Consider the following 10,665-nt stretch of genomic DNA (forward strand, 5'->3'; position numbering starts at 1 on the left):
GTAACTCTCCTGCCACCTGGTTACTGTCCATAGCACATCCTAACCTCTGAGCCCCAATGCACATGCCTAAGGACTGGAGTAGTGCCCCCCCCCACACACACACACACCCTGGGTTGCATACAGTCTTCTCTAAACTACTGGAACAGAGCTTGCAGGAGCCCCCACTCCTGCAGCCCAGAGAAGGTCCAAATGCCCCACCAGAGTGAAAAGGTGAAACTTGCCTGAGGTCACACTTGCGCATGCCAAGGATGAATTTGACCTTGAAGGTGCTTTATATTCAATCAGTGGGATCCCCAAGGGTCCTGCTAAGTCTGGTTCCTTTGACCAGCAATAGTCTAAAGGAGCCCACAGTTGGATGCGTCTCCTGATGCTCAGCTGACGGTCTCCTGCCATCACCAACAGCTGTCCCCTTGCAGCAGCTGTCACAGCTTGTACATAACCAGCTGGGATTGCATGGGTCATAGCCTCAGGACTGGCCCTCTGTCCCAGTGCAGCTCATTGGATGTGGGGCTTTATGCCACATAAGGGGTACTGGCCATTTAAGTCTGGAGGAGGCAGACTGGGAATCCGGTCACCTCGTTCCATGACTGACGTGAGCAAAAGATAGCCCTGGGGGTATTGGGGAGGGAGAAGGAATAGGAAAATCCAGGCCACTGTTCCTTTAAAAGCCCAGGACCAGGATCCTTGTAGAGAGGGCGGGGCATGGTTCCCTTCTCCCAGTCAGGTGTTTGGGATTATTAGACCCAACTGCAGAGGGTCAGGGAGTGGGCAGATGACTGGGCTGGTGAATTGCAAAGGAGGCTGCAAGACCAATTAAGGACAGCCAGGGAGCACTCAGCCAGGTTGCAGGCCCCGGGGTGGGGAGGGCTATGAAAACCTTGACTTCAAGGGGAGAATCTGCGGGCTGAAGAAGCCAAGCCACTGGCCTGATAAGGAGGGTGGAGCCCTGAACGCCAGTGCGGGAGGAGCACGGAGAAGCTCTTTTGGCTGCCAGATGTTGTGCAATAAATTAGCCCTTAGGAGAGGGAGAATTCTGGTTAAAGACTCAGGGCTAATCTAGTCACACCCAGACACTAGAAGGGAAACTGAGGCAGGGATTACTGTAGCACCAGGGGGCACGGCTCAGCGACTGCATTCCTCCTATTCCATCAGCTCCAGGCTGCTGGGTGCCAGGCTGCACCGGGGGGAACAAATTAGAAGAGACTTAGTGCTGCTCTAAATTGGGCTGGCTGGTCATGGCCCCAGATTGCTAGAGCCTACAAGCAGGTTTTCCACTGGCCACACCCTAATGGCAGGGTGGCAGAGCTGGGCTGAGTTCAGCAGGGCAGGTCTGCAGGCTTCCTGCTGGTTCTGCAGTGCTGGAGTCCCACTGAGTGGGCAGACAGGGCTGAGGGTCAGGCAGATGGGCTGTAGTTCAAGGCAGTGGAAGGCTGGCCTGGGACTCCGTAAGGGCCAAGCCCCGGTCTGAGCTGACTGAGACCTTGTTCAGTCTCTCACAGGAGTAGGGGAAGGTGATCTGGGGACCGTACTCTACTTACACTAGTTAATCCCTTCTGTCTCATGGGGCAATCTCGGGCTTATTCTGCTTAGCCATTGGGCATGCCAAGAGCCAGATTTCTTCTGAGCTGGCCAAGGATAAATCAGTGCCAGCCGCACTCGCTTTAAGGCCTGCCAGCATATTACCTAGGTCTCCAGTCAGGGCTCTGAGGTATAGTCCTGTGCTTGCTATAATAGCCGAATTTGGGGCACAGTGTCTGTGCTGCAGCCTGGCTGGAGAATGAGAGCTGACAACCTGGTGTGTAGCGAAGCTTTCTGTACACGTTGGTCCCCTCATACTGTCCTACCTTCACTTTCCACCCCACCACCACAAATCACTGGCTCGCTGGCTGATTTCCTGTGATGGAGTCTGAATACCGACTCCTCTAGCATCTTGTGCTAGAAACAGAATTCTAGTGGAGGTGGCTGCTCATTAGTGCAGAACGTCAGAGCAGAGAAAACCCATCACTGCTCCCATTTGTCTGGGCCTCGTCACTGCTGGGGAACAGACAGACAGATGTCACATGCACCGTTCAGAGTCATTAAAAGGGGAACTCTTGAATCAGTCTTTTGAGCGTTTGATATTCTGCTTAGTGGAACATTTGTACCATCTTTAATTACTATTTCTAAAAGCACCATGGGATGAGAGGCAAAAGCCAGAAATAAATCGCAAAGGATGATCAATTGGGCATGAAACCCTTGTTATTGATCACCTTTAACCTCTTCTTAAACTAATGACAGCGCTACCATTTAACTGTCCCCAGGCACAAAGCACATCAATTGCACAAGTGCCACATAAATCATCATGGGTCACAGTGCATTGCCAAGTGGCTCAAGAGTGAGTCTGCCTGACAGCAAGCAGTGCAGGCATCCCGCGTGTACTGTGGCGAGGTCACACGCAGACACCAAGCTATAGCGTTTTCTGATTCACCACGTCAGGCTATGCTAGGTCCCTGCCACTGAAGCACAATGGAGCTACTTCCTTCCATAAATAAAAGGTCAGCCTCTCAGTGCGAGATTTGGCACCAGAGAGATTGTCCAGGTGCAAGACCATGTCACACCACTCCAAATCCTCATCCTCACTATGTAGTAGCCGGATTATGGAAATGTCAGTTACTTCCCAGGCAGTGTCCTTGCCCCGAAGAGTTTATGGCCTAAAAGAAATACACTCAACCCAACGGGTCCATCTATGCCTGCTCCTGACAGCCAAATCCTCTGATCATGGCAGCACAGCTGAGGGTTGTGGGAATGTCAGAGGCGCATGCCTTCACAGGAGGAGCCCAGGGGGCCTTAGAAGAAATCAAGTTCCTGTGTCTAGGCAAACGTGCTAAGCAATACAGAGCTACCAGACATGGGCAGAAGGGGGCTCAGACTTTCCCACAAGGCGTTAGCTGCTTTTAAGAGAAAGGACACTGAAAATTTCAGCTTTTCTGGAGTTGCCACTTTTCTTTGGCATGAAAAAATCAACACATGCAATTGGCAGCAAAGCAAAGTTAGCACAGCCTTTCCCAATAACAATAATATTAATCAGCGTTCAGTTTACAGATTATCCCTGGAAACTTCAGCCTGGAGATTTGCTGGTTTCCAATGCAAGACAACACTGGCTGCTAGATTTCCACCATGGTAGCCTTTACTAGGCTGTGTCTAATGGATGGCATCATAGCACTTATCGACTGTCCATGATGCCATGTAAGCAATATGAGAGGACACACGCCTACACTTTGAAGGAAATGCTTGTACTTAATTATAGTGGAATGATCGGCTGCGCTGTGAATTCTGCCCCATGAAAGACCAAGAGATGGTGCCTCCTTTAAGCTCCTGATTTTTCACATGAAACTGTCAGTCATCAGATGCCACCTAGATCTAATAGACGCTGTTTATTGCCAGAAAGTATTTCCATATACAGCCACCCTCGGCCCAGGGGGAAAAAAAAAATCCCACAAACCAAGCAGAATTCCATTGCACAACCTCTCTGTGTGCTTCTCTTTCCCAGAAAGCTCTTGGGATTCCTTCCTTCACAGAAACTGGGGAACTCCCTTTCTGCAGCTAGGTAAAGGAGAGGCCATGCTACTCTGGTAACTTCACCAGCACGAGTCTGTGCATGAAAATCCTTCAGCCAGAGAACTCACAGGCAGACTGCACTTGGTGGGACAGACTGCAGCTCTAGGGCCTATGGGTCACGTTCATCCCCACGCTGGAACAGGGCTTGATGACTCGACGAGGGGCAGAGCAGTGTGGGGTGAAGGCAGCCGTCCCATCCGGTGCTGGGACTGACGGGGCCTGTTCTGCCCTCGGGGCAGGTTAGAGTGCCTGATGGCTGAACTAACTTGCACACAGATGCCAATGGTCCTCCTGGGCTGTTCTGGCAGATAACAATCTCTGTGGCCCAGGACACACACACCCACACACACACCCGGGACTCCTACAGAGTGCGGAGATGGGCCAACTACGCTGATATGGCTCTTGTTGAGGAGTGGGGGATGGAGCTGGTGTGAAGGGGCCTAGGTGGGTTAAAGCCACTTTGTAGGAATTAAGAGCACTTGGGATATGCTTACTTGCTAACAATACATTCTCCTCCTAGGGGCATGACTGACACACGCTCACTCACACACACTCTCTCCCCCCCCAAGTAACAGTGACAAAGTCATGCCTTCTGTGCAAGGCCCTGGCTCCTGGCTCTAGACTGTTCTCAATGGTAGCAGATGACAGAACGAGGAGTAATGGTCTCAAGTTGCAGTGGGGGAGGTTTAGATTGGATATTAGGAAAAACTTTTTCACTAAGAGGGTGGTGAAACACTGGAATGCGTTACCTAGGGAGGTGGTAGAATCTCCTTCCTTAGAGGTTTTTAAGGTCAGGCTTGACAAAGCCCTGGCTGGGATGATTTAACTGGGAATTGGTCCTGCTTTGAGCAGGGGGTTGGACTAGATGACCTTCTGGGGTCCCTTCCAACCCTGATATTCTATGATTCTATGATTCTATGATTCCTTCCCGATTCTTGTCCTATCGGGCCTTGTGCCCAGACACCCCTTCCATTCAGTGCTATTGCTAACGTGACTCGGTGGGGCAGGCCTTTGCTGCAATGGACTTGAGCCCTTTGGCAAGGCTCTCAAGCCCCCTAGAAATGTGTTTCTAAAGTGTTTCCAATCTGCCATATCTGCCTTCCCCTTTGTTAGCTCTCCTGCGGACAGGGCAATGCTCATGGAGGGTTTCTCCAGCTAGCGTGTTTGGAGCCAATGCACATACGGGGATTTGAGTCTTACTGTTGTTATCGCTATATTATCTATTGATTGCAATACCCCAATCTCCTTGGCAGCTGGGCACCAATATATTCCAGTACTTTCCAGCTGAGCCTCGCCAAAGAGCTTCATGAGTTTTAACTCACCCTCCCTCCACCTCCACCTCCACCTCCCTCTGAGGTGAGGACACAGGAACTGTGTTATCCCGACCATTCAAACACCAAGCACTTTTCTGCTATTAAATGTGCTGTCTAAAGTGTGATGCTAAGCACACATTCTGCCTGCGGGTGGCTCCGGTACGCCCAGCCCCACAGGACATCCTCAGCAGGACTTGGATTAATATACACTCTACCTCCCTCTCTGCCATTTGGAAGATTTCCACTGAAACTCTTAAAAATCATTTGGGTGTCCTCATCCATCAGCTATTGGAAGTGTTATTGATAATGCAATCATTCCTCCTTGGGTCCCTCCGTTTCCCTTTTTCTCTGCTGCAGACATTGTAATTTGTCACTGCCGTCCTCCTGTAACATTGAGAGATTGGAATCTCTGCCCAGGTGGATTCCTGGAGCATTGTAAATGCAGCTCAGGGAGGCGGCCTGCATTAGTTACAGCCAACACTTATGAACAGGGCTGTAACACGCTGGAACTCACTCTGCTCTTGTACAACCCCACTAAAGCTCTGTCGCAGACCCCGGCAGGAGAGAGTAATGTCCCTGCTTGTAAGTACACTCAGGCGCCACTCCAGAGCAGCCAGCCCCACTTACAGCTCTTGAGAATGAATGACCACTTTGAATGAAGAAGGTGGAAATGTGGGTGGGCCCATGTGACTCAGGAAGCAGCTCCAGGAACTTGGCCTGATTGTGGCAACAAACAGGATTCACATCTTGGGCAATCTCCAAAAACTCTCCACAGCCGCATGGCAACCACCATGATGGGAACAGGAGCACGTGTTCAGCTGCTGTCCTGGAGATATCAGGGCTGCGCCTGACTCCTGCTTTCCTCTGCACCCCTGCTGTCTCAATGGTGTACATTCCTGGGCACCCTGGCTGCCAGTTCAATGGGGCTGCACAGCAGAGTTCTTGCCAGGGGCTGTTCAGGCTGGTACACGACAACAGCATTTGTGCCACAGGGTCAGGAGGTGGGAGGTTTAAGTCTCCCCTTAGTGGTACGGCATTGGGTGCCATCCTGACACAGGGAACTTGGAAAGAAGATTTGGAACCCAGGCCCCTTCTGCTCATCTCTGGGGGAACATTGTAGAAGGGTATTAAAGCTGAAGGGGGGGTCATCCTAGTGTCCTGGACAACAGCCCCCTTCTCAGTAAAGCAGGTTGCACCATCCCACGGTTGGCTGGGAGATCACCAAACACAGAGTGTCTGGTGCCGTTTACCTGCAGCCAATGTCTAAGCTGGTGCTTTGCAAAGCATTTCCTGTGGAGGGTGCAAGATAGCCATCCCGGCCTTGTGACACAGGGAGAGGAAGAGCTCTGCTTCTGCACCACTTTGGGCTCCTTGCTGGGGGGCAGGTTTAGACCAGGCCTTTCATTTTGAATGTTGCTTCTCACAGTGGCATTTACATTTAAAATTCACCTTGCTGAGCCACTGTGGGTCCTGACATCTCTCCCTGTCAGGGAAGGCCATAAAATCCAGCCAGCTTGGTAAGCGCTGGATCATAGCAGACCCTTGCTGGCTCCTGGCATTAGAACATAAGAGCGGCCATACTGGGTCAGACCAAAGGTCCATCTAGCCCAGTATCCTGTCTTCCGGCAGTGGCCAAGGCCAGGTGCTCCAGAGGGAATGAATTGAACAGAACAGGTAATCATCAAGTGATCCATCTCCTGTCACCTCAGCAAGCAGAGGCTAGGGACACCATCCCTGCCCATCCTGGCTCATAGCCGTCGATGGACCTCTCCTCCATGAACTGATCTAGTTCTTTTTTGAAGAACTATGTGGGCATCTCATGATACTGAGCCACAATGATCTGGAATCTGTTATATGCCATTGCTAGTGATGCTGTCGCAGGGTGGCGAACCAGTTCCCCCAGAGGACGGCTGAGCCACGCTCTGCCCAGCCCCGGGGCAGCCGTGAACTTCTCTGAGGGCCTCTCTGAACATGTTACCATGTGAGCTCCATGTGCTATAAAGTGGGAAGGATTCTGGGTTTCAGCAGACTCCTCCCATGTGCCACGCCCCTCTGACTCCTGCCACTATAGCCGCTAGCATGATGTGTTTGTACAGCACCTAGAACAATGGAGCTCTGATCTCTGACCGGGGCCCCTGGGTGCTGCTCCAGTAGAGAGAATAAATACTGAGATGAGGCACATCGCTGTCATCGATTCTGACTGCACTGGGGCTTGACTTTGGGGATAATCATTCAGAACGTGAGGCAGCTTGCCTCTGTCGCCTCCCCCATGATGATTACTCCCCAGGGTTTTGCAGCAGTTCTCTAGCTCAGCAAACTGCCCCTGACAAAGGTTTTGGCTTGGGAATGGCTCCCATCCAGTCTTGGTCCTTGCTCAGGTTCCAGGGCATTCTCGCAGAGGGAGTGCTGGGCACATCCGATTTGGGACCCCAGCTGGCTCTATTTTCCACTGTTGCAATCAGCTAACCAGTGAGTATGTCTATGGGGATTCCAGCAGCTCCAGGTAGGCAGCATTCTCTACAGCTCCCTTCCCAGTGGAGGAAGGAATAAGCCATAAGCAAAACAAGCTCTAAAAGTGGCTTCCAGCAGGGGTCTCTGTATCTCAAAGCGGAGGAGCTGCCTTGTTAGATGGCCTCTGTATCATGCAGACCTCGCTGCAAACGCTTCTCAGCTCTTGTCTGGCCCTGAGGCTGCACTTAGCCATGTGGGGCCCTTCCATAAGGAAGAAGCCTGGTGGTGAGACTCTCCTAGGAAACTTGCTAAAGGCAGGAGCCTGCTGCATGGAATGTCAAGTGGACGCTTTCACTGTGCCATGAATGGTTTCTGTTCTGGTGGAAGGAAAGTCTAAGCCACAATAAAGTCCTCTGACATGTCAGTGTGCAGAGGCAGAGCTCCGTTCTGACGACAGCTGGGCATAGAGGTTGGCATGAATTTGCATAGATGAAATGATTTCTCCTGCCATTCATTCAGTCTCTCTGTCTCTCGGCTTCGCTGTTCCTTTTTGGAATCCGGCGTCCACACAGAAAGCATTCACTGCCTGACAAGCTCTTTGCTGTGGATTGCTTTACACAGATGTCCGCTAGCAATTCCATGAATTGTTGCTCTATACTCACTAAGCTGTTTGGGAAAACATTTCAGATAACTGTCCTACGCATTGGGGTGACTGAATTAATGACATTTGGATGGTCAAAAAGATAGTGTGAATCGAAAACAATGCTTTCCCTGTGGCAGCAGAACCAGGAGAATTCCAGCTGGTATTTTCTGTTAATAACTGACTCTGGGAGTGCTCTGCAGCCCTGAATACCTTGGAAGGGGCTGGGGAAATGTATAAACCAGCCTGTCAGTTTCCCTTCTGAACTTTGGAAATGCCAGGAGAGGAATTCTTTTCAAGTTGTGACTGACATTTCCACAAATAAGAAAAGCTTCCCCTTCCTGCGGCTCTGCCTCAAGGGTGGGAGAGAAGGTCAACCCAGCCTTGGCGGTGGGCAGCACAGGTGTGAACCAGCCACGGTGCATGGGGGTTAATCGTCCTCCGGAAGGGGGCATGGGTGTGACTCTCTCCTTGGTAGAATGTGAATCATCTCAGGAAGGTGCAGAGTACCAGAAGGGCTGCAAGTCAGGGCTGAGGGGCAACAGGAGATCCCAGGCCTTGAACAGCTGTGGGTGCTGTGGGTCTGGGCAGAGGTGCCTCAGCAGAGCTGTGTGGAGGAAGGGGGCGGGGGGGGGCGCTTGCACAGCACCTGCTCACTCTCCAGCCAGCACATCTCGGCCCAACTTGATTATCATACACATTGTAAAGAGAGTGGTCACTTTGGATGGGCTATTACCAGTAGGAGAGTGAGTTTGTGCGGGGGGGTGTGTGTGAGAAAACCTGGATTTGTGCTGGTGCTTATCACAAAGCGAAGAGATTCCAGCAACGTCCCCTAGTGCAGCTCGAGGCGTCTCCCCAGCTGACGAGCAGGTGACCCTGTTCACAGCCTGGGATGTGGGTCCCATTAGGCAGCGTGCCTAGCCCTGAGCCTGGTGGTCTGGACTCGGAAGAGTCTTTGCTGCGTCTGGGGCTCTGCGAAGCGCTGTGATCCCAGCCATACATCATGGGGGAGAATGTGAGCTCGGGTAACACATTAGAATAATACATTATTAGAACAGTGTTGCTATGGTGATGTATTAGGGCAATACATCACTAGATACTGTCCCCTTGATGATGTATTGCTCCAAACATGGCTCCTGCCAGCCCTGGCACAAGGGCCACTGGAAAAGGCTTTCCTTTTGTGCATTTTTCTCCCCTTCCCCCTAAGGAAAAAGTCCAAATCTAATGGCTTCATTAAGGGAGGCCAGACCGGGCTGGCCTGGAGCCCCACCGCCTCCCTCCTGGGGCCTTTGAAAATGATGTTTGCTCTGTGCTGAGCAGCCTGCTGTGGGGCCTGGGAACCTGGGGGGCTCATGGGACGTGCCTAGAAAATATGGCAGTGTCTGTAGGGCAGCGTGACAGTGTGACGGGACCCCAAAGCGGCTCTGGCAGGCAGAGGGTTAAACACCCACAGCCAACTGCCCCAGCCCTTGGCTCTGGGATGCAGGGGAGCTGCACTGGCAGCAGCCGTCACCTGATTCCCTGAGGGGTGGGCGATATACAAGGAGAAGGGGTCAAGAGTCCTGCATTTGGCAGCCCAGCCACACCTGCTCATACGCCCTCCCCAGGCCTGAACACACCAGCCTGGGGGACGTGCACTGACCCGGGAGCTCTGGGCTTATCTCTTCTACTGGCTGATGGTAAGGGCATGAACTGCACAGAAATAGTCCTGGTGACGACGGCCTTGTGCCCTCATTGTAGGAGGCAGGCAAGTGCCATTCCCCCCATTCACACAGAGGGTAGCTGAGAGGCTGCGGAAGGTCACCTCAAGCAGATCTAGGACTAGAACCCCAAGCTTTTGCCACCACAGAGCCAAATCTCAGCCAGGCTGCTTTCCTGGTTGAATGTGCCCTATCTAAGCTAGCTGTAATCACTAGGCCACAGTCTGCCCCCAGAGCCAGGCACAGAACTCAGGACTCTGCCTACCTGGTGGAAGGAGGAGCCATGCCGGCCAAAGGGCCCCTGCAGGGCGTCCAAGTCTTCAGGCGGAAGAAAACAGCTACAGCTGTTGCTCACTGCAAAGGAGGAAATGGTCTCATTAAAGTGAATGGAAGACCCCTGGAAATGATTGAGCCAGAACCCTGCAGTACAAACTGCTCGAACCTGTTCTCCTCCTGAGCAAGGAACGCTTCGCTGGTGTTGACATCAGAGTCCGTGTCAAGGGTGGCGGCCACGTAGCACAAATCTATGCAATTCGTCAATCTATTTCCAAAGCATTGGTGGCTTATTATCAGAAGTATGTTGATGAAGCTTCCAAGAAGGAAATCAAGGACATCTTAATCCAGTATGATAGGACCTTACCGGTTGCAGATCCTCGTCGTTGCAAGTCCAAGAAGTTTGGTGGACCTGATGCCCATGCACACTACCAGAAGTCTTACCATTAAAATTGTTCTTTACCCTTGTATCTTGCAATAAATATGAGGAAAAGTTAATAAATATTTCAAGTTTCTAAGTCTAGGGGGCAGGGGCAAAAAAAAACCTCCCACAGCTGGCTCTCCAATGCTTATGTAATCTGTAGGCCAAGAGTGCTGTGCCCTGCACTGTGGGCTAACGCACACAGAGGATAACAGCTTACTGCTCCTACCAGCCACTCCTTTAGCTCAAGTGGAAGAGGTTGGGCTGAAG

At 51.8% G+C, this 10,665-nt stretch overlaps 1 pseudogene across 1 annotated transcript; it reads left to right on the forward strand.

Moving 5' to 3' along the window:
- The first annotated feature begins 9,984 nt into the window (after nucleotides 1–9,984).
- Nucleotides 9,985–10,426, forward strand: LOC311510183 (small ribosomal subunit protein uS9 pseudogene; annotated as a pseudogene). The gene has a single exon. The product of its transcript is annotated as a small ribosomal subunit protein uS9 pseudogene (transcript).
- The last annotated feature ends 239 nt before the right edge of the window (nucleotides 10,427–10,665 follow it).

Source organism: Lepidochelys olivacea (assembly GCF_965140295.1).
Source record: "Lepidochelys olivacea isolate rLepOli2 genome assembly, chromosome: 19".
In the NCBI taxonomy this organism is placed as follows: Eukaryota; Metazoa; Chordata; order Testudines; family Cheloniidae; genus Lepidochelys; species Lepidochelys olivacea.